At 40.5% G+C, this 25,310-nt stretch overlaps 1 protein-coding gene across 2 annotated transcripts in view; it reads left to right on the top strand.

Annotated features, from left to right (window-relative positions):
- MC4R (melanocortin 4 receptor) overlaps positions 1–25,310 on the top strand; it is an 85,724-nt gene that overhangs the window by 27,143 nt on the left and 33,271 nt on the right. Inside the window, exons 1-2 of one of the 2 annotated variants that reach the window (XM_065667546.1) lie at positions 9,274–9,457; positions 11,982–12,072. The gene's annotated coding sequence lies outside the window, so the exon portion shown is untranslated. Of the gene's footprint in view, positions 1–9,273; positions 9,458–11,981; positions 12,073–25,310 lie in introns of those variants that run through there. The other variant, XM_065667547.1, reaches the window with a different exon arrangement.

Raw genomic sequence — 25,310 nt, 5'->3', positions numbered from 1 at the left:
TTTGGAGGGGAAGGAGATGGATTTTGTTGTTCTTTTTCAGCACCAGGCTCAAAATAATTAGCCTCTTTGATATGATCCAAGATGGGCTTGGGCATGTGAGTATCACAGGACTTAAAATGCAGACACCTGCAGAAGCAGTTGACAGCCCAGTGGCTGCTGGGCCACCACCTAATCCCAGAGAAACCTAAGGCCTGTTAAAGCCTGTATTCTGTAAATGCACAAATAGATGAGGAAGCCCTGCAGAAAAGGATGTAGCTTCCCCATTAGCACTGCCCAGGGTAGTGATGCATCACAGGAGTTATTTATGCATAAATATGCAAACCCCCACCTAAAACAGCAGTCCTACTGGTTTTGTGAATGCCCCAGATACTTTTATACAGAAGTGTTATGGGAAGTTGACTACTGCTCCCTAGAAATTTCATTTGCCTGGCTCACTGGGAAAATTAAATGTTTGAGGTGGTTTGACCATACTCCTGAACACAGTTTTCTCAGTCTAGCATATTCCCTCAGTGTGATGTTTGAGATCTCCATCAAAATCAGATGTAATTGGAAAACACAAGTGCTTACTGATTAATTAGTCATGCCTTTTTCCTCACTTCTATCTCATATGCCCATCAGCAAGGTGTTTGTGAGAAGGCACCTTATGTGGAAAGTGGAAAGAAGAGGTGTGTGTCAGAATTGTTAATCTAGAAAGAAATGAAAAAGAATTAATATTAAAAGTCAGTACTTTTAATTGACTGACTTGTGTCATACTTCTGTATTTGTATAAGGAGCACAGATGCTAGGCTCTTGAACAAATCTTGACTTTGAAGATGACTTTGGTAGTTGAAGATGTTTCCCTCTTTCACCATCCATGACTTCCAGGTGAAATCTAAATTAATAGAGGTAATAGCTAGACCAGAAATTTTGTGTTTCCATCTGCATCAGAGATTTTTTAGATTCTAAGAAAAAGCTTTTTTAACATTACCTTGTTCAAACTTGGACATCAAGTTTTGAAAGAAATATATTCTTCCAATTTTAATTTAATGTAGAAGCACTGACACCAAAAGCATGATAGCAGCAGGAAAGCAGAAATCTGTGTTTGACTAAACCTTGGAGAGTAGCAGCCTGCTAAGTACAACTGCAAAGAGTTAAATGAACTGTTGCAAGCATATGTAGTGTCAGCAGTTGGTTTATAAGGAGGCTGTGGCAGCAGGAACAAGGTTTTCATTTTGAAAACATGAGGCTCCATACTTCAGGGGACACCAGGGCCAGACTCTATTTCCTCTTCTGTAGTTGCCTAATGTTTAGATCAAATGAGCTATGTGTTATATCTAAGCTTTCTGTATTTTCTCTTGCACTCCTCTGAAATAATAGCAGTTCTTGAGCTGGCAGAGACATTGGTGCTTTGACCTGTGTCAGGATTTTCCACCAGTATAGACATAAGAAATGCTATCAGCACATTCAGTGATGCTGTGATAATGAGGTGGCAACACAGCAGCTAAAGCAAGAGAACAGGAAGTGCTTCATTTGTTGAAATACATTTTGAGAATGGGAAAAGCGGTTTATTTGAGCAGTTCAAAATCTCTAAGACATACTGTTTCTGAGGTACAGCTGAAGGAAGGGACCTCATCTTGAAGTAGCAATTGGTGGAGTATAATTCATAGCAACCCAGTCATTAAGATGGTTCCTACTGAATTCAGTGAAAACCTCAGTCTTTAAATCCTGGTTTTACTTCACTCCTCACCTGGTGCAATTCATGAGGAAAGTTATATGTGAAATCTTGCAGTATGAGCAGCAAATCAAATGACCTTTAATTCATGATAAGATATCCCAAAATAAAACTATTAAACATATCCACATAAACAAAGCTGGAAGAGATACTCAGAAAAAGTATTGTTTTCTATGTAGAATGCTCTTCTCCTCTCACACCATAAATATTCTAAATTGTCTTCTTTCCCACTTCTCAGCTTCTTCACCAGATATGGGCTGGGTTTAATAATAGTTTACCCCTTCAATGAAGCTCCCGTCAGTGTCAGTTTAAAGCAAAAATGGAAACACTTCTTCTAGGATTAATGCGTTAGTGGCTTATTCACTTCAGAGATTAATTTTAATTGCTGAGATTACCAAGGCTTGTGAATACATGAGTGGGAAGATGGATGCTTCCTATTGTCCTCCTCTGCAAACTCACCATAGTTAAAAGAGCTGCCTTGCTTGCTCAGCCTTTAATCCATGATAGAAACAGTTCTGAAACGGATGTGTAGGCCCAACAGCTCCAATTCTGGAATGACTGACTTCTACTTTTTCTGATGTCCTTGGCTTATGCTATCCACCTGGCATTTACATGACTCCTCCTTTCTCCACTGAAATAGTGCAGTTTTATTCTAGATTAAGAACTGTTATGACACCCTGGTTGAGGAGAAAAAAAAAGCTATTTGTTTCAATATAGCATAAATGCTATATGTTTTTCTCTTACCCTAGGCTATCTCCTTGGGTAGCGAAGGGGAAGAAATTCTGGTTTTACTTGGCAGCTTCTGTAGAGTAAGTTTTGTTAGGTTATCACATAGGTCAAGATATTGTAAATTCAACTGTTTAGCTGCAGTGAGGCATAAGGGGAAAAAAATTGATATGCTGTTTATATAGAGAACTTCTCTTGTATTTGTAAGAGCTTTAGAACAAGGACAAACTGATTTTCAGTAGAGTAATTGTAGTAGGGGTAGATATTTTGAAGCTAGCTCTAGTCTTGTTAACATGAGTTAACAGCAAATCTTAACAGTATCTGCTATGCAAATCTGCCAACGACTCTGGAGCACACCTTGCTTCCTGGCTTGTGCAGAGCTCTGTGCCACCACTCTAATACACGAATTTGCTGCATAAAGTAACCACCCAAACTTGCTTGTATGTCTATTTTTGCTCTCAACAGCACCTTTTAACTGAGGTGAAGATGCACTCTAGCTGGGGGTGGGCAAAGTGTGTGAAATAGGGTGCCTTGGTATCTTCATCAGAGTTTTTTCTAACAACTGAATTCCACAAAACCACTTATTGTTTTACAGCCTTTGCAGGTTCATGACTGATGAAGGAATCTCAGTGCATTACAGAAGACTGGAAACAGTATGTCCTAGGTTCACTGTATATTCAAACTATGGTTACCCAGCTGAACCAATGTCAAGCCCATTTCTCTTTTGAGAGAAGAGGCTGATTTTGTTTCAAATTTGTTTGCTTTCTAAAGACTAACATGGATGCATAAATAAGGAATTGGTTTGACATTACTGGTTCACTTCTGAGGTGGGCTACCAGGGCTACAAAAATCACAAATTTATAAGGCTACTAACAGCTGTTGTATCTTTGCTGTGTGGCTAATATTGGTCATCTGCTTTTTCCAGTGGGTGGGGATTTCATTACAGAAACTGTTGCTTCCTCTTCTCTTTGCCAGACATTTTCTCTCGGTGACATTCTGTTTCTCAGTGGAAGCAAAGCAGTTTTTCCAAGTGAGCAAGCATTACAGGAAAAACTCTTGTTGGGCAGTTATTTTTCATTTTGAAGAATCTTTTCTTTATATAAAGCAACTGAAATCTTGATACATTCTGCTGGAATTGGCAGCGTTTGTCACAAACATTAAAACTCTTGTCTGTGCTCTTTTATCATGTCTCAATTACTGCAACACCACCTGATTCAGTGTCAAAACCATAACATCTTTACCAAAAAAAAAAAAAAAAAACACAAACCAAAACCAAAACCAAAACAGTCTTATTTCATGGATTTCTAACTAAAACTTTTGCAAAGTTATTTTTCGGGGCAGTTACTCAGCGCGCTTCCTTCGAGATGTCTGAAATAGTTTCTTCAGAACAATAGGCTATAATTTGACCCTGAACATCCATCATCTGGCTGAAACTATTTGAACTATCACATTCAATAGCTGAAAGCTCCTAAAGATACTGACAAGCTTTCCAAATTGTCTATTTTTCTTAATCTTCTGTTAGCATAGCAGAGTCTGGTGCATATGAAGGGGCTTTTTGGTATTGGTGATTCCATTAACCCTGTAATAATATACCAGGTTTTACTACTACAAGATAGCATTTTTGGCCAAACTTACTTGAATTTTCTTTCAAGTTGCTGTTTTAAATCTAAGCGTTTCAATTTTTGAGGTGTTTGATACTGCCTTTGCTGTTCTTTTAATTTGCTAATTTTAATATCAAGGACCCAGTGGATTGTTTTGTGAATGTTTTCCTTAGAATTAATGGGTTCTATCAAATTCCATCTCATAATGCTTTACTCACCCACAGGGGCTCAAAGACTGGAGTTTGACTATAAAAGAACTTTTCTTTGTATATATTCTTTCTTTGCACATTTCTTGCCCAAGGAAGTTGTGAATGCTCCATCCCTGGCAGTGTTCAAGGCCAGGCTGGACAGAGCCTTGGGTGTGACACAGTTTAGTGTGAGGTGTCCCTGCCCATGGCATAGGGGTTGGAACTTGGTGATCTTAAGTTACTTTCCAACCCTAACTATTCTATGATTCTACCTACATTTTGTAACATCTCCCTCCATGTACCATGAAAATACACTATTCAAAGTAAATAGGTGGACCTAGAACTGTATGAGGAAATGGAAGACTTATGAAGAAGAGACACGTAATACTGAATCTACTGTGCTTATCATTGGTTAATATTGATAAAGCACCAAGCTTTTGTAGATTGTTGTGCTGGAAGGAAAGCTGCAGAGAACCAAAGATTATGTTTGATTTAGCTGTAGAAGAAAAAGGTGATGTTTCACAGACACTGAAGGACAAGGTGTTAGTTAAAAGGGAAAACTAATTTATTGAGATCTTGGCCTAGGGTAACACTCCCAGGAGGAAATAAAATCTTCCAAATAGGGTTATAAGTTACTGCTCAGTATTGATGGGAACTCCGCTAGCAAGGTTTCTTGTAGAAAGAAGATAAGAAGGGGTGCCCTGAGGTACTGTTCTGCTCAATTTTGATAAACCAGGCAGCAGTAGCCATGTCTGACCAACCCAGCACATGCGTAATTCACCACTGTTGCCGTATCTTAACTAGTAAGTGCAAAACACCTCTAATATCATACCTGTATACAAAAGACTGTCCCATGTGACCGTTTCTGCAGGAACAGTTTCTGTTGATGATTTATAAATGTCTTATCTATGTAAAATTTGACTGACATTTCAACAGAGCCATGTAGGAGAGTCTTTGGGAAACTCCACCTGGGTTGTTAACACATTTAAACATACAAACTGGGCTAGGTGCAGCAGGAACTGCTAGGGAGAGCTTCTAGTACTAACTACCTGAAATTTTGAGCTCTGAGGTCCTGTAATGATCGAATACTTGATTGTGAAGGTTCAGTGACCTAGTTTGGAGACAGCTTATTGCCTCAAGTCAGCCCAGTATTGTATCTTTGCAGAGAAGTAGCTGGGGCATCACTAAACCACCCAGGGAATTAAGGGCTGAAGTATATTTGGCCTGCATACAGTCACAGCAACACTGCAGGTATAACTAAGGAGCCAACCACATTTTACTATCTGCTGCACACTTTTAAATTAAATTTCATAGTTTTTTAACACAATTTTTAAAACTGAAAAGCAAAGGATACATCTACTTTGTGATCCCATAAACATGGTTGAAACACACTAGGGTGAGCTGAGACACTATTAAATGTGATGCACCTGCTAGAGCTAATTACCCAGCTACTACCCTGAAGAAGTTTTGTAACCCCTTCTAACCTATGGGCTGTAATAACCAAACTGCTGCTGGAAGAGACAATTGCTGTTAAAGATCCTAGTGAGCATGATAGCAATTGCACAAAACTATTTTGTATGTTAATATTAGACTCTTAAATACCAGACTTTTCCAGAGACACAGCTAAATACTATGGACAGGCCCAGAGGGTCTCTAAGTCATTATATCTGGTCAAAATGTCAAATAAACAATGTTCTTGATTTGGAGGGGGGAGTGTGATAAAGGGAAGGGATCTTCTGTACCTCAGAGATAAAATGTCATTATTTAACCTTCGGAATTACAAGTTTTATGCTCAGAGCATCTCTTAAGTCATTTATTAAGAGAAATATGCTGAGGAGAGAGAAAGACATAAAATTTTTCTGTGTTTCAACTTAGGAGACAGGTAGGTGCTGTTAATAGACAGATTCAATACTCTGGAAAATAAGAAAATGTTAGTGGAGAAAGAACTAAACAACTGAAGAGTGACAAAAGAAGGAATTCAAGAAGTTGTAAATGAGTTACTAGGCCTTTTAACTTCAGGTCAGTGATTATAATCCAGGCTAGCTCTGTATTGATAAGAAAGTAATTACTCTTTGACACATCTGAGGGGTCTAGGGTGATATGAATTAAAGATCTGGGCCAAAACCTGATGAAAAGCTCTACGTGTTACAAAATCCAAATGCAATCAATTTAAACAAAAAGCTGAGAATATCTATTAGAATGTGCAATATTGATTTTATGGAGAGAAAATAACAAATCTGGTACATGTCCTGGGCCTGTCAGGAACCCAAGTGTTAATTCCTGTGACACAGACCCTTAACCAGAAGGACTTGGTTCAATACCTCCAAAAAGGTAACAGGGATGAGAAACAACTTCACAATCACCAATTTTGTTGAGTGAGTCATTTGCCAGATTAGAACGTCCCCCTCGACTTAGCACTTTTAATCACTACAACATTAACAGGGAGCCACAGAAGCATGACTGCTGAATATACCCTCTGCATGCCCCACTCCTTTTGGTTTTCTTCCTCTTAGTCTTCCAAGGTTTTCTTCCAACAGAAGCTCTCCTACCAAACTCTGATTAATAGCACAGAAACTGGAGGAGCTTTGTATATTCTTTGTGCTTTACTTAAAGATATTTCTTCTTCCCCCTGCTTTGATAGAAAAATTGAGAAAACTGATAGCAAGATAAGCCAGAGTTACAGAAATCAATGAGCTGTGAAATAATTGACTGTGTTTTACAACCAGTGATTTAGGCCAGTCAATAAATATTTAATGATATTTTTTTGGTCAAAATACTGTGGCAATGGAGAAGTAAGGAAAACTGATGCTTTTTATATTTGTTATATGCTGTATGATTATGTCTTTATATAAAGTGGAAAGAAATTTTCAAAACGTGTTTCTTTGTCATTTGTCAGGGTAGTAACAACACTTTGAAATATTGTACAAAATTATAAGAAGAATTTTAGGGCTGAATGCACTTGTTCTTAAGGTATGGAGCAGGTTTCTTCCTCTTTGTTAAAAAAGGAAGTATAGCTACCTTCCTAAATTTGAAGGTAAATTGCTATCCTAATTCTTCAATGTAAGTTTGGGTTGCAAGTTAAAGAGATATACTGTGATACAAGAGACAAACACATCTAAGGCAATCCACATTCTGCTCCTGAGTTTATATCGTATTCACTAATCTCATTATACTACAGCTAAAGTCCATTTGTATGTTTTGGCAGAGCAGGTACCTAAGAGCATTCTTTACATCATTTACAACAGTACCAGCAACCCAGCAAGGCTGAATCATGAACCACTGAAATCACTGAGCTGAAGAGTTGCTAAGCTGACTGAAATCACTGAACTAGAAAATCCAGCATCTTGCCTCTCAGAATCTTGTTGGAAAGGTGTTTTGCATTGTTTTGGTTTGTAGATCAATTGTAGAGGGTTTCTTTTGTTTTGGTTTGGTTTCTTTTAATAATTTCAAAATAAATATCTTTTCATGCGAACCATTGAATATGAAACTCTTGCAGTTCAGACCAATTTGAAGAGAGCTATTTCAGTCTTCAAAGGTACAGATACCAGTAAGTAATATGAATCCTAAAGATGTGCCATTAAATCTACGGTACTGATTACATTATGGTAAATATTGTTAGATGAGTGATTGACTAAGAGAAAAATGTAGCTACATAAACTGTAATTGGGGAGGAATCCATCTAATCCTTTGGTAGTTACATTATTGGGCTGTCTCATCTGAGGTGAAAGGAAACAGTTGTTTTCTTGAGCCTGCAGAATTTCGTAGTTTTACACTAAGAGAACTAAATTGGTAGGAAGTACTTGATCTTAGTTAATTGTCCTAAAAGGTACATTCTAGCTGAAAAAAAAAGAAAAAAAAAAAATTAAAAGTATTCCAGTAGGTGGAGAAGAAATGAGGAGGAATGAGGGAGAAAATGAAGGGGGAAATGATTTTTCAAGCACAGCTGCTAAGGAAGAATAGGAAAGCCTGAAAATGCTGACCTAATGAGTGGGACAGGAATAGAAGCCATGAAGATCTTCCCATCAACTCCACTGTCCAATGGGTATGTTTGGGCAATGAGTCCTTAAAAATTAGCTCCTTCCAATAAGGAACTGCCTTCTCCTTACTCTCAGAGCTACTATTTGTCTTTGCAAAAGATGGTGTCAGTTACAAACACACAAATATTTTACAATGAAAGATGGTATCCTAAGCTTCAGTCCCCTTAATTAAATACAATTGCCTAGAGCCCAAACTTAAGTTCTGTGAGAAGAGGAATATAACTGAAAATGCTTATTAGATAGATTAGATATAGATACAGGTATAGATAGATATAGATATGTAAACCCCTCATTAAAGTGCCTTATGTTGTGTATGAGTTCTCCAATGATACCATAGATGTTTCTACAGATGCTTTGCATTTTGTTCTCCTTGCAGATCCCCTCCTTTTCCACTCACAATAAATGCCTGGCATAATCTAGCACAAATAGATCTGGAGCTCTTCACACATTCACAGACCACAGTGGGATTCATAATGGGTCACCTGGTCCACTTTAAGACAAAAAGGAACACTTCAGCAATGTGCTTTTTCCAGAACTGGAAGCACAAAGTAGACACTGTGATTAACCAGCCACATATAGACCACCAGCAGCCAATGCAGAAGGAATCAAAAGAAATTACTATGCCATCAGAAATCATCATTTAGAAAGCCAAAAGAACTCCAACACGTTGCAGGAACTGGATAAATCAAAGGAAAACTGAACAGTAAACAGGGAGAAGAATAACAGGTCCTGGTCTATGAGACAAGCCAATACACTTACCTGACTCCCAAACACCCTGCTTATAGAGCAGAAGAAAATCCTGCAGGTCAACAACATCCTTCAGGTCACTGGACTCCTCCTAATTCATGAAAAGCTTTTCAGGAGTTGCAGCTGTGGAATAGGCCACTGGTTCTTCTTCCTCAAGCTAAATATTTTTTCTGAGATAGCTCAGTCCCCTGTGACAGAATCATCTCTCCTTCTTCAGTTCTGCATTCACCAGACCTGGTATATTTTTTAATGCTTGAGCTCAAGAGAAAGTAGTTTACTAGTTCCAGCTAGGCACAGAAAGAAAATACAGAGAGATCTGTATTTAAGTCTAATTTAAATGAAAGGTTTTGCTCAGCTGTTACAAGTTCAACATGAATATGTCTTTCCTCATGAAATTACCACAGGCTACTGTGTAAAGGATGCACCTTTAGTGGAAAATTATGGCAGGTGAGTAATTTGCTTCTGGTTACCTACTTACAGTATTTCGTAAAATGAATTAAAGTCTTCAGTAAACCAGCTAAGAACAATCTAGCTCTATCAAGACTAATAAAATTACTAGCTAGTTCTCATTTTCCTCTCCCCAGTTTACATTCTACTTTATAATTAATCAATTTCTTGCTTACTTGTATCTGTAATTTAGAAGTGGTGCACTAAACAGAGGAGGTAAGTAAAAGAATAATCATTTCTAATCTAGTCACAGCTGCATTCAAATTAAAGAACAATCATGGATATTAACTCCTCAAGAGACAGATAGGGAGCAATGATTATACTTGAAACTGTACAGTACTGTATTTACAATGAAAGCTCAGAAGCAGCTTAAAACAGGTACAAGATTCAATTTACATAATTTGATTTTTTTTTTTTTAAGGGGTAAGCTTTCTCTGGTACTTTAGTTTATTCTTTCACACTTTTCTTAGCCTAAACATAAAAAGATACTATGCATCATATTCTGAATGATATATACTGATCTGGTTTTAAATGATCACTCAATCCATTTTTTCCCCCAGAGGACAGGGAGAACAGAATCAGTAACTGGAATCTCCTAGGTAGTCCAGGAGATCTTTAAGGTTTCATGAGGGTTTTTTGCTATATCTGTTTTTAGGTGTATAGATGTCTACACAAAGACAAAGGATTCTGAAGAGAAATTAATATGAAAGGTTACTTTGAGCTATTTAAGAAAAAAAAAAAAACAAAAATGCAAAACAAGAAAAGAAACCTGAAGAATCAGATGCCAACTGATCATTTACTACTTGGCATTCTAATTTTCAGTGCTGATAGCTTCCACCAGCAAGCAAATAGGGAAGAGACATTGTATTTTTTATTCTCACATAGAATCACAGAATAGTTAGGGTTGGAAGGGACCTCAAGATCATCTAGTTCCAACCCCCCTGCCATGGGCAGGGACATCTCACACTAAACCATCCCACACAAGGCTTCATCCAACCTGGCCTTGAACACTGCCAGGGATGGAGCATTCGCAACCTCCCTGGGCAACCCATTCCAGTGCCACACCACTTACAAGAAGTAAAGAACTTCTTCCTTATATCCAGTCTAAACTTCCCCTCTTTAAGTTTAACCCATTACCCCTTGTCCTGTTGCTACAGTCCCTAATGAATAGTCCATCCCCAGCATCCCTATAGGCCCCCCTTCAGATACTAGAAAGTTGCTATGGGGTCTCCACTCAGCCTTATCTTCTCCAGGCTGAACAGCCCCAACTTTCTCAGCCTATCTTCATACGTTAGGTGCTCCAGTCCCCTGATCATCCTCGTGGCCCTCCTCTGGACTTGTTCCAACAGTTCCATGTCCTTTTTATGTTGAGGACACCAGAACTGCACACAATACTCCAAGTGAGGTCTCGCAAGAACAGAGTAGAGGGGCAGGATCACCTCCTTGGACCTGCTGGTCACACTCCTTTTGATGCAGCCCAGGATATGGTTGGCTTTCTGGGCTGCAAGCACACACTGAAGCCGGCTCATGTTCATTTTCTCATCGACCAGCACCCCCAAGTCCTTCTCCGCAGGGCTGCTCTGAATCTCTTCTTTGACCAATCTGTAGCTGTGCCTGGGATTGCTCCGACCCAGGTGTAGGACCTTGCACTTGTCATGGTTGAACTTCATAAGGTTGGCATCAGCCCACCTCACAAGCGTGTCAAGGTCGCTCTGGATGGCATTCCTTTCCCTCCCGTGTATCAACCAAACCACACAGCTTGGTGTCATCAGCAAACTTGCTGAGGGTGCACTCAATCCCACTGTCCATGTCACGGACAAAGATTTTGAACAGGATTCCTCCCAACACCAATCCCTGAGGGACGTCACTCGTTACTGGTCTCCATCAGAACACTGAGCCATTGACCACAAGTCTTTGCGTGTGGCGATCCAGTGAATCCTTTATCCACCAAGTGGTACATCTATCAAATTGATGTCTCTCCAATTTAGAGATATATGTCATATGGGACAGTGTCAAATGCTTTGCAAAAATCCAGGTAGATGACGTCAATTGCTCTACCTCTACCCATCAGTTCCGTAGCCCCATCATAGAAGGCCACCAAATTAGTCAGGCAGGATTCCCCCTTAGTGAAGCCATGCTGGCTGTCACCAAGCACCACCTTATTGTTTTTCATGTCCCTTAGCATGCCTTCCAGGAGAATCTGCTCGAAGATTTTGCCAGGCACAGAGGCAAGACTGACTGGTCTATAGTTCCCTGGGTCATCCATTTTCCCCTTCTTGAAAATGGGGGTTATATTTCCCTTTTTCCAGTTATCGGGAACTTCACCTGACTGCCATGATTTTTCAAATATGATGGACAGTGGCTTAGCAACTTAATTCGCCAGCTCCTTCAGGACCCACGGATGAATTTCATCAGGTCCCATGGACCTGTGTACATTCAGGTTTTTAAGATGATCTCGAACCAGATGCTCTCCTACAGTGTGCTTAAGGTCTTCATTCTCACAGTCCCTGCATCTGCCTTGCAGGACTTGGGTGGTCAGAGCATTTGCCAGTGAAGACTGAGGCAAAGAAGTCATTAAGAACAACAGCCTTCTCCAAATACATCCATTGTTAGAGGTACTCTATGTTTCATTTTATCTTCTATAAATGAACTAAGTTTATATTTAAAATGTATTCTCTGTTGTCCTGGGTTCAGCAGCAGCAGCCAATTTTCTCCTTAACAGCTGGTGCAGTGCTGTGGTTTTGACTTTCAGCCTGGGAACAGCGCTGATAACACCCATGTTTTTAGTTGCTACTTAGTAATGTTTAGTCTGACCAAAGATTTTCTGAGTCACATGCTTTGCCAGGGAGGAGGTGAAGCCAGGAGGAAGAAGAGACAGGACACCCAACCCAAACAAAACAAGGAGGTATTCCATACCACAGCGCGTCATGCCCTCTAAATAAGCTGGGGGCAGTTACACGGAAAGGCTAAAACGCTGCTCGGTCTGGCTGGGTATCAGTCAACGAGTGGTATGCGGTATTCTCTTACCTTGTTATTTCCCTTATCATTATTATTATTGGTGGTTGCTGTTCTTATCTCAACCCGTGGTAGTTACATTCCTTCGATACTCCTCCCCATTCCTCCGGGAGCGGAGGGAGGAAGGGGAGTGGTGTCAGTGAGCAGCTGTGTGGTCCTGGGTTGCTGCAGGGTTAAAAACACAAAAGGTGGGCATTCTTTCATCCTGGGTGCATTATTCATTATATGCTCTTGTTCAGAAGACCTCACCATAAGCAGCATAGTAGCAAATGTCAGTTGCTGTACTGATAAGGAATGATGAAAAAATCCTGTATGCTCTCTACATTTCTGTAAAGTTCATGCAGAGCAAATCAAAACCCGCGTCTTTCACCTATGGAATGGCCACACCCAAATACCTGTACGTGGTATAAACACATTTAAAGATGCAGTCTGAACATAGGGATTACTATCCAGACATACCCAGCAGCGGTGCCCAGGGTGTGGCCAAAATGGGCAGGGACATCCCCCTGGGCATCCTCGACAACAAGTATGGGGTGCCACTGGAGAGAGAAGGAAGTAGGGAGAAAAAAATTGGAAGAGAGCCACAATGATCACCAAGCCCAGCCGCTCGACCACTTTGGGGCTGGCCAAAAGTTAAAGTATGTTAGTAAGGATGTTGTCCAAATGCCTCTGAAACACTGATGGGCACAGGGCATTGGCCACCTCTCTGGGAAGCCTCTTCCAATGTTGGGCCACCCTCTAGGTAAAGAAATGCTTCCTAAGATCCACTCTAAACCTCCCCGGGCGCAGCTCTGAACCATTCCCCTTACACCCGATCCCTGGATGCCAGCGAGAAGAAATCAGCACCTCCCTCTCCCTTTCCCCTCCTTGAGAAGAGCTGTAAAGGGCAATGAGGTCACCTCTCAGCCTCCTTTCCTCCAAAGTAGACAAACCCAATGTCCTCAGCCGCTCCTCACAGCACAGGCCTTCCAGACTGCTCATCACCTTTGTTGCCCTCCTCTGGATGCATTTGAGGACCTTTATGTTCTTCTTGAACGGCGGTGATCCCTTCTTTTCCAGTTAATCGCATTCAGTCTATAAACCAGTTACAACCTTCGTGTATTGTATTTATAACTGTGATTCTGTTCTCTGAATGCTTCCTCTTTTGGCTGTCTCTTCTATGATGGGGCCAAGAACTGCACCCAGTACGCAAGGGGAGCCCGCACCAGCACTGATTCCAGCGGGAAAATCACCTCTTCTAAGTGGCAGGTCATGCTGGGTGTGATGCACCCCAGGATGTGGTTTGCCCTCTTGGCTGCAAAGGCGTATTGCTGGCTCACATTGAGGCCGCCGCCAAGCAGCACGCCCAGATCCCTTTCTGCGGGGATGCTCTCCAGCCCACCTCTCTCCCAATGTACACTTTTGTGGCTGGCATTCCTCCTTTCCACGTGCACAATTCAGCATCTGCTCTTGCTCAGCTTCATACCGTTGATGTTTGCCCAATACTCCAGTCTGCCTAGAGGCCTCTGCAAGACCTCTTATCCGCCAAGAGAGCCAACAGCACCTCTGAGCTTAACATCAGCAGCAAACTCGACAATGATGCATTCAAGTCCGGTATCCAGATCATTGATAAGAGGATTGAACAGACTGACTGCGGTGTAAACGCCTTTATTGACGCAGTCCGACCATAGGGATTAATATCCAGGGATACCCAGCAGCGGTGCCCGGTGTGTGGCCGCCATGGGCAGGGACATCCCTGTGGGCATCCTGGGCACAAGGTCTTCCTCCAGGCCAGCGTGCCAAAGGCCTCTCTCCAAGGCAGGCTGGGTGAAGGGGCAAGAGCCACAGCGGCAGCAGGAGTAGGGCTGCGCTGGGCAGGGCTGCGGGGGCCCCGTCACTCGCGCGTCATAGTGCCAGCACGCGCCAATGCAGCATCACAATGCCCCGGGGCAGTATAAAGGCCAGTGGCCTCCACCAGTGCTTTGGAGCTGCAGAGCCAGGCACTGGAAGGGTTCTTGTTCCCAGGGTGGATGAGGCCAGCGGCATTTTGCTGTTGTGGGAAGCCCCTGAGACGGCTCCCGGTGGAGGCAGAAAAGGCAGTTCCAGTGTCCCCTTGGAGGCGTAACCAGCCCGTGGACCAGGAGCAGGTCTTGCTGCCGTGCTCAGGGAGTAGCCGATCGCCAGCCCTGGGGTCAGGAAGGAATTTTCCCCCGGGGCAGATTGGCACCGGTCCCCGGGTTTTTTTGCCTTCCTCTGAGCACTCAGCATGACCACTTGCCAGGGCTCCTGTGCTCCTGGTGCTCTGCGTTATCGCCTGGTGCTCATGCACCACGAAGGTGGCCCTCGTGTCCTGCAGCTGGGGGGGGAAGGCTTTTTTGCCCCCAGGCTGGACTAGCAAGTGTCCCCGGGGTTTTTTGCCTCCTCCGCAGCCGAGCACAGCCCCTTCACGGGGCTCCTTTGGGTCATGGTGGCACAAAGGCAGCGGCTCGTGCTCCACGCAGCTGGCCCTCGTGCCCCGCATCCGGGGGGAGGCAGCCATAGGCACTCCCAGGGTGGCCCCTGCGTGGCCCCGGGACTCCCAGGCTGGCCCCAGCGTGGCCCCGGGACTTGCTGCTGTCCTCTGTAGCATTGAGCACCGCCCCCAGTCAGCTCTTCCCTGGCCCTTTCTCGCTGGGTTCTTCCACAGCTCTCACCCCACCACGGCACCGCTCCTGCCCCAGCTTTCCTCTCTCAGGCTGCGAGGGAGCCCTTTTGCCACAGAAACTGAAGGATGCGTCAGCCTGCTGCTGGCTACGTGTGTGCATCGCGTTAAAGCTTGTGAGCACCAGCTCGGACACATTTAGGGAGAGGAAATAGAATCTAAGCTAAACTAGACTAACATTAAATCAACTCAACTAAACTGAGATGAACCAAACAACTTGATTTATGAATAAATAAAATACTCTTTCCGCCTCTAACCTGATTTCTGTCTGCTTTGTGTCTCTGAAAGCGTTTCTGGTGTTAAAACCCCTCGGCATTTTAGATAAATAACGCTCACATCATCATACGACTTAACAAGAGTGCAGGGAATGGGACGGAATGGAATGAAATAGAATGGAATGCAACGGAACGGAATAGAACAGAACAGCTATGCTATGTGCTCCGTATAGTTCTGCACAACAAGCTCTGACGTAGGCCCGAGGGGATGTCTGCAGCGCAAGTCCCAAAGGGGGGCCAGTCCCAGGCATCGAGGCCTACGAACACCCTCTGGACCCTGACACAAGTAGACCTGCACTCCTCAGCTACTCTCCTTGCAACACGTATGGGGTGCCACTGGAGAGAGAGCACTGGGCCAGATGGCCTCCTGATGGAGCGTTGCTGTTCGCAGGCTCTTGTCTTTTGTCCTGTTTCTCCAAAAGAAACAACTCGGGCATTTTTAAACACCAGGATTTGGTGGAGGAGTGGGGGGAATCACAAGGACAGGAGCAGGTATTGCCTACGTAAACATGATTTGCAACCGTGTAGCTCAGGAGCACATCCTGCTTCAGGCTGAGGGCTTGATCTTTGAGCCTCCCTGGTTTCACTGACGTGGTCTTCTTTGTTAGCAGTCTTTTTTGTCCTTAGTAGCTGGTGCAGTGATGTGGTTTTCGCGTTAACCCCTGGAATAGCACTGATAACACCGATGTTTCCAGTTGTTGCTCAGTAATTTTTACTCTGACCAACGACTTTCTGAGTGTTATGCTCTGCCAGGGAGGAGTGTAAGCTGGGAGGAAGCAGAGACTGGACACCTTACCCAAACTAACCAAAGAGGTATTCCATACCATCAGCACATTATGACCTGTATATAAACCGAGGAAATTCCCCGTAAGGACTAGATCACTGCTCATGTCGCGATGGTTATCTGTCGGCGAGTGGTGAGCAGTTGTATTCTCTTCCCTTGTTATTTCCCTTATCATTATTATTATTATTGGTGGTAGCTGGAGTTGTTTGTGTTATACCTTTGTTACTGGACAGTTCGTAACTCAACCCTTGGGAGTTACATTCTTTCGATTCTCCTCCCCATCTCTCCCGGAGCACGTGGAGGAAGGGGTGAGGGGTGTGAAAGATAGGCTGTGTGATTCTGGGTTGCTAGCTGGGCTTAAACCACGACATCTGTGAAGTCTGATAGATTGTTCAATATATGGAGTTTATTTAATCAATTTTGTATCACTCCAATGATGCTTTCTTAGGTAACCTCTAACTGTCTTTATCTTACTCTCATTTTTCACATCACATTTCAGACTTTATGATGCATATTCTGATCTTGACATTTGGCCTACCAAAGGCATTAGTGATAACAGGAGTTGCATCAAGTTCTCGGAACTGCAAAAACACAGAGGAGCAATTTCTGCGAGGCTTTGTCCTGGGTTTAGCAGTAGCAGTCATTTTTCTCCTTCATATGAGCTGGTACAGTGCTGTGTTTTTGACTTTCAGCCTGGGAACAGTGCTGATAACATCGATGTTTTTAGTTGTTGCTCAGTAATGTTTAGTCTGACCAAGGACTTTCTGAGTCTCATGCTCTGCCAGGGAGGAGGGAAAGCCGGGAGGAAGCAGGGACAGGACACCTGACCCAAACTGACCAAAGAAGTATTCCATAGAACAGCACGTCATGCCCAGGATGTAACTGAGAGTTACCCGGAAGGGCTAGTAGAACTGCAGGGTTGGACGAGGTATTGGTCGGTGCTTGATCAGGCGGGGTGGGGTGAGTTATCGGTCGGCGGGTGGTGAGGTGTTGCATTTTCTTCCCTTGGTATTTCCTTTAGCATTATTATTATTGGTGGTAGCAGTGATTTGTGTTATACCTTAGTTACTAAACTGTTCTTATCTCAACCCGTGGGAGTTGCATTCTTTTCGATTCTCCTCTCCGTCCCTCCGGGAGTAGGGGGAGGGAAAGAGAGGGGACGAGTGAGAGAGAGACTGTGTGGCTGACAGAGTTTAAACCACAACAGGCTTGTTCACCTTGTAGTGCAATGGCATAAGTGCCATCAATGTTCTGCTAAGTGCAGTCACTAACAGCCTTTTTAAACATTTAGTCTTTCTCTCTGTGCTGGTGCTTTATATGTTCATAACATTAAGATTCACGTCTGAGCTTCTTCCACTAAAGATCTTTGAACCACCGCTTACTGGTGTTTTTGTAATAATTGCTTGCAATAATTGCTTCTCAATTCCCTTACAACTTTATTATTTCTTAACTACTGTTATTAATTCCCTTCCTATCACATTGCAAAGTCTGCCTTTATGAGTTTCAGTGATAGAGGAATGCTCTCAACTATTCCCTCACTCTCCAAAAATTGTCCCCATCACGTCTGAATCACTGTAACTTCCATCTTTTTCTTCCATTTTTAGTATTTCCTTTGGAGTACTGAAATCCCTATGAGAACTTGTCTAGTCCTCACTTTGTTTCTGAAATGTCATCCCACTAAACCCCCATGGCACTCTGACACTGAGATAAAAGTGTTAAAAGCCAAGAAGAGGATATTGACTGAAGTTGTCAGCAAGGATTCTCTTTGAAGCTCCCATTTAGTTTGGAATGGAAAGGCAGATGAGAGCAGTGTCTGTGGCTAGGATTTGGGAATTTAACTGTATGGAATAAAACTGACTTGCCAAGCTGTTTTATCTAAGATACTTCAAATATCCTGGAGGATGACTTTGTCCTCTATTGCATCTTTGGAATTCATGGTATTCAGTCCTATTTATTTCTAAATTCCAACAGTAGAAAGCTGCACAAGTGTTATATAATGTTTAAACAGAAACAACAAAATCATCATCTTCTTGTTGAGTAGTATCATCTTCTAGCATAGTTGCAGCTGCAAAGTACATCTGCTTAAGAGTGATTCAGTGTCTTCCATGTTCATATCTGTCTTACTGGACTGTCTCTCACCAGTAGGCTGTTTCTTAAGCTGGCTTCAATTTCTTTACAGATGAAATTGCAAAGCAATGCGCTTTAAAAGCATACAATAAATCCCAACCAGATAGCTCTTGAGAGACCTGTTTTAGTGCTTCTTATACTCATTAAGAGAAGGTTTCTGAACACTATAGTTTTAAAAATATGCCATCATGATGTTTTTCTTTCATGTCTTTCCTCTTAATGAGGAGCTACAACACCACTTTATTACTATAGAAATGGGAAAGCTTGATCATATGTATAATTATATTTATGCCACTAGGACTTAAGGCTTCTGCTAGCTGAAAGGTCATTATGACCATTCCTAGCTGTTGTGTCACAAACTTGCGTCAGCTCAGTTCACCAAATATAGAATATGTTGCTTCATAGTGCAAACAGGTCCTGAAAAGCACTAGGGCCTATGGATTCCCTGGAAGCATTATGTTTTGTTTGATTGTGCTCTAAATTGATTCTTAAAATATTGATGCTGGTCCCTATTTTGGCTTTCAGTTTTCTGTCTTGTTTCTTTGGCATGAATTTCTGTTTTGATTGCTGTACCTCGCTCCTAGTTTTAGATTTTGTACGTAGTCAAGGGGCAAATTACTATATTTTACAAATAATACTGTAAATCCTTCTATCTCTGAGTCAGTTTTGCTTGTTTACTTGTGCATGGACATGTAAAAACAGAATTATACCCACAGCCTACCAGTACACAATTTTCTTACATTATTATGAGCTAATGCTCATAGTACTGTGCTGAAAGCAGCATGCCTCAAGGCCAGACATTGGTATGCTTACCTTCACCAGTATCTGCTGTCCAAGCTGTCACCATACAGACAAGGATGCGTCAGCCTTTGTTCTTGGGAACAAGCTGATCCCTGATCTTCTAGAGTCGCCATCCTGTGCCCCCCCCAACTTGCTTGTTAGTTTTTATATCTTTTCATGTGGGTGTTTCACTTCTGAATCCTTGAGTTACTAACTTGTTACTAATTCAGCACACTCATTCCTGTACTCTGTGTTCTCTTTTCTCATCTTGGCTGATGTAGTAGGCTCTGGACTCCCACACTTACAAACTTGTAGGGGCACCCATAGCTCAACAATATTGTTGTTTTTTTTCATTAAGGCAGGATCAAGGTCACAAAATTGGATCTCACATTATGCATGTTTCAGCACAGGCTGCAATGTGAGATAACAACTAATTACATAACTATTTCCAGTGAAGAACGTAACAAAACATTAAAGAAGACCAGAAATGAGGATCAGGAGATGCTTGATTTCATGGATATTCAGCAGAACCAAGCATCATTTGTGGAAACGCATACTTTGTCCTAAAAATATAAATTAATTTCTTTACATTTTGGAGCAAAGCTACTTTTCTAAGAAGCAACTAATTTCTTCTTCAGTGTAGTAGTCAGTGGCTTTGAACAGTTTTATTCACCTGGCATCACTGCAGTACTACATGCTTTCTGTGATTTGTAGAAAAGCTAAAAATTAAAGCTATGAAGGCCATTAAAACTTTAAAGATGTCCAAATTTCCAATTATTGATTTTTCTTCACTGAAGCCTGTTGGACAAACACTAAGTCATATTCCTACTGTATTATTTCTGAGAATCAGTGCACAATGGTTTCTTATACAACTTTGATGCAACTTTGCTCTTGTTAGATGAATCTTCTTTAATGCACTGTAAAGGGTGAAAATCTAGAATTAGCAGTGCAACAAACATACATATGGCCTCCTAATGCAATTCTTAATAAAGTGCCAGGTTAACAATGGGTTAAAGAAACTGAAGTCACTGTTGGAAGGAATTTTCTGCGTATTGAAACAATAAACTCAACACTTTCTCCCAAATTGAAGGCAATTTTCACAAATTCAGGGGCCTTTTATTGTTTCGAGTATGGTAAAAATATGTGATAAAAGTGAGAAGACAGCTGAGTAAATGGGGAATGTTTCCAAGTCTCAGTACGCTTTTAAATCAAATAAATTAGCAAAAAAGCCAATGTAGTAACATATAATCAAATACTTTTTTTTTCTAGACAGGTTGTCACAGAAACATTGTTGCAAAACACTGAATAATACACAGCAGAAAGTACATTTATGTAAGAATGCATTAATGGTTTTCTATAAAACACCTAAGCAAGAAAGTATATTATGTGCTGCTGTGCCCAAGCTAATATAACTTGAGTAGTGTTCAGAGACACTGTGTTATTATAGGTATAACTTTATATTTATATCTATATAGATATGAACATTATAAATTTGCATATAAACAGCTGTAATTGCTGAATGTGTAATGTGTCAAAATCTACATCTTGATTTCTATTAGGCTGCATATATAAACAATGTGGTCTTGTTTTTACTTTTGTGGAGGTAGATGGCAAAGTTACCAGTAATTCTAAGGATAATTATCAATTTTTCACTGTTCACTGGTTAGGGTAGTGCTTAATAGCACAGAACTTAGGACTTTTAAAACTAATCAATAGAAGAACCCCATGAGTGGGCAGCTGAGTTCCTGATGCCTGTGAAAAGCATTTTCAATTAATTCCCATCTTGTTAAATACTAAGAATTTTTGGAATTATATGTTGAATGCTCTTCCCATGCGTTAAGTAAGTCATCTTTACAGCCCTACCTATAAGAAAAATCCTTGAACATTCATGAGTGCCAGAAAACAAGAAATAGGTTCTCCTATTAAACCATTGTGGTACCGAAACTCATGATTTAACTTTCTCCTGTTGTTCCAAACAGACAGTGTAACTTCACTGGGATGATAAAATGGAATTTAAGTTTAGAACTGCTTGTTTGAATTTTTTCTTTTAAATCATATGCAAGTTCCTTCCTATAAGACTCACCATGGTCAAAGAGCATTCACATATACCACTACACCAACTATCCTCATGTTATTTCATGTTCTTGAATCTGTTGTGTGCTTTTGTTCTTAGACAAGAGTTTCTGCTCAGCCTACTTTGGAGTGTGCTTATTTCACCTTATTTAGAAAGAAAATTTGTAGAAAGTAAGTGTTCATAATTTTTCATATTGGAGCTGCTCAAATAATGCAACAAGAGATAATGGATCATTTACCTAGTACAGATATTTTCATTTGTTTATTTGCAATGCATTATTTGACTGGTTCTTTATTGTAGTTCTTCTTGAATATTCTATTCATTGATTATTTACCTGAGCTCAAGCACTTTAATAAGGAATGAGATTTCTATATTTTTTTTGGGGGGAATACAACTCTCTTTCTGTCATTACAAACAAGACCAAATTATACTTGATGCACAATTTTTTCAAGGAACAGGAATTAAAGTTAATATACTTTGAATCTTCTATGCAATACAGGTCCTATTTTCCATCAAAGAAGAGGCAACTTACTGATAAGAAAGCATGTCACTTGAAATATAGCATGTTTTCCAGTGCAAGAAGATTTCTTGTCTTCTTTTCAGAAGTACAGTCTTCAAAACAGTAAAAACACATACACACAGAGGTAAGATCACCTCTTCCAAAAAATCACTCTTGATGTTTGAAATATGGTTCTAATGAACTTTTCACTGAATCATATAAAATATGGGGTTGGAAGCAAGAAAGAGAGAATGGTCTCATACAATTGAAAGAATAAGAAGAGCACGTTTATCAATTATTTTAGCAAAATGAAAAGTGATTGACAGTGTTCAAATGTAAAACTGTCTGCTGAAACTGAAAAGGAAATGAAAAGCTTTTTTACCTTTTGTAATGGGTTTCTCTATTCTTCATGAGATCAGCAGTATATTTCTGTATTACTGAAAGGCATTCAACAGAGTTTGTTTCTTGAGCTTTGTCAAGGAATCACTTCTATTTTGGTTTTAATTCAAAAACCTGAAATTATGACAGAACGGGTTTTAAACTTTCATCTTCAGAAGCAAAAAAGTAACTAATTTCTTTTTGAAAAGAAACTTCGGAGTTGACTTGTAAAGACCTGTGGTTTATAGCTTTGGGACTAAAGTTTCAACAGAAAGAGGAATGAAGAAGGACACTATACGACTGTGAAAAAAAAACCAGACAGCACCAACACACTTTGGGGGTGGCCAATAATTCTTGAAGGATTCACAATAGGGAAAAAGAAAAAGGAAATAATTAAAATATTTTTGTTTCATGAGGCTACAGTCCAAGATGCCTTCTAGCAAAATAAAAGGACAGCCAAAATCAATAGTAAGTCAAGAAGGGAGATAATGAGTAAACTAAAAAAGCACCCCAATCCCAGATGGCTTTTCAATAATATGTAAGAATAAGTCTTCAAAGTAGATTATAAAGACTAGTACCCAACAGGAAATACTACTTCAAATTTCCACAAAAATTATGTGGTGATGTGCCTTCTGATTTCTCTGGTATTAATAGCAGCGAGATGCCTGAGACTTGAGTTTGCAGGTCAAAGACACTTTTTCAAATGTACTCCCTCCTCCAAACAGGAGTATGTGTGAAACACTGGTTTCATCTATTTTAAGCAGTTACTTTGGTGCTGCTTATTCTCATATGTCCCTTTTTTGAACACACGTAAATATCAGAGAAATACATTTCTTTTCTTATAGAGAACAAGTTTTGCCAACTGGATCTGTTCCGGATCTGTTCCAGACACTGAATGAGGGAAAAGACTTCAATCCTGGGCTTGAAAGTCCGTGTAATAAAGGATTCAAAAGAACTATTTGTGCTACATACATACACATTCTAAACCTATTAAATGGTTCTAATTTCTTGAGTAATTAATTATGGCAGATGCAATCAAATAAATGGGCTGCATAAAATAAATTCCAAAGGGTGTGTTCCAAAACTATGTTTGGTAAAAATGATTAATGATTCACTCTTTGGAACACACCAGCGACTTTCATCTTGTATCTGATTGCTGAAAAAATTGAATTCATTACTTTCATTTTCATACAGCCTTATTCAAAGGAATAGTTAATTCACTGAATACTTAATTCACTGACAAATGCATACAATGAGGTTTTAAAAGAATCTCTGCCTAATTTAAGAAGATTAAGAGGATAATAGTTAAAATCTATTGTAAAAGATAGAACACCTTAGTATGTTACAGAGCAAAATGGTGCTTCAGAGCATTTTATAGTAATGACAACTTGTTTCAGCATTCATACTTTGTCACTTCCAGTAACAGAATCTCACACTGGGAAGTTCTGCCTTACCTATTGCTTCCATTCCAAATTCCAAGCCATCAAAGGCCATTTGTCCTTTGAGCAACATCATAACCAAGTTATCCTTCCGTGATGTAAGATCTGCAGGACTCTTGTGAAAGATGAACATTGCAGAAGAAAGATTTTTAGCTCATATTTTTTATCTCTATTGTCAATTTGAATGAGATGGTTTTATCTAAAATAAAAAATTTCTCTTAGCACACACGGAATGCTTTCATCTTAAAAGAAAGAATTAATAAATTCCTGCTCTTGAAGTGTATAAAGCTGAATTCTCTGAAAGAGGGACTATTTGGAGTAATCCCAACATCTTTGCAGAACAGAAGCAAAGGAAGTTTTTCCTGATTAATTTGTTTATTCCACTTTTGGCTTCATAATTTTAGAACATATCTACACAGACAAAATATGTGCACGTTCTTCACATGTAAAATGATATTTAATACTCTTTAGTAAGGTCACATTTTGAAATGTCATCTATTTTGTGTCCCACTTCCAGATTTATTGTGACACACTGCAGCTGTCTATGTTAACGTTAAATCTGATGTAATCCTGTGCTAGTGAAAAGATAGTAATGTTTAAGCTGGTGCTGTTTTGTAAAATCATATGAAAAGATATCTAATGATGACAATAGGCAGTTCTGGTGGCATATATCCATTAGTCTTTTCTATGAAATGCTAGGTCTGCACTTATGCTCAAACCTACCTTCCTAGTCTCCTTGTAAATGACTGTTTTAGTGTTCTGTAGGGGAAAATTGTGTTAGTTCAGACATCAACTCATTAAAAATATTTTAGAAGATAATTGGAAAGGAATGGCATTTAAAGTTTTGCATGGAAGCACTTTTCCTTGTTTCAGGAAGACTTCTTCTAAGGAATGCCCTGCTGGATGAAAGCAGTAGTTCCTCTAGTGCAGCAGTCTGCCTCAAAGCTCTCCTTTCTCAGTTGCAGCCACCAGTTGTGAATTCTTTATTCTGGGTGTGGATGACATCTCCCAAGATGCACAACCTTACATTATCTACACTGAAGTGATTCTATAGTTTCTTGCCATCTTGTGCCTACTGAGCTCAGTAGGGAAAAGCTTTGCTGTCTCAATGGAGTTACAGTTCCATTTAAAAATTGTAACATGCCAGTGAGTTTGCTTAGCTGTAGAAAATATTCAAAACACTTTCTTAACGGTGTAATTAGCTCAGAAAAAATGTTATCTATGGCCATACAAGAAAAACCCTTGGGACACTACTGGAGAAATCTTGATTTGTTTTTGAAATTAGGGCAAAATTGAAGAAAACCCTTGGTCAGCTCTGGGAAAATACAAAGCCAATTTGTGGCATGTTGATCAATACAGAAAAGCAAACTGCTGGACTTCACAGGCCTTATAAGGTATGTTTTGCATTCTGCATTTAGATTTTTGTAGCTAATACCCAATTTTCTGTATTTAACAAACTTAAAATTGAAGTTAGTAAGTAAGCTGTAGGGACTCAGCTTACACACTCATACTACATATGGAAGCTTACAAATAAGGAAGGGCAAGTCAGGATCTTTGTTTTTACCTTAACAACAGGAAACAGGAGCTGGCAGTTACTGGGTAATTATGGAACTGGCTGTCCAGATCTCATTTGTTTTCTGCTAAATGAGCTCTGTCTTAGCATTCAGGCTGTGATCTGATCCCTCTTGAAACAGAAAGGACCAAATTTAAACTTTCAGCTGGAGCAGTACGTTCATGTGGATTCAAGATAGCAGGTCCCTAATGCCAATGTTACCTTCTATTTACTTTACTTCACATGAATG

This window comes from Lathamus discolor, chromosome 2 (genome assembly GCF_037157495.1).
Source record: "Lathamus discolor isolate bLatDis1 chromosome 2, bLatDis1.hap1, whole genome shotgun sequence".
NCBI lineage: Eukaryota > Metazoa > Chordata > Aves > Psittaciformes > Psittacidae > Lathamus > Lathamus discolor.
Note: the sequence above shows the minus strand (reverse complement) of the source record. Positions and strands in the feature narration are given on the sequence as shown.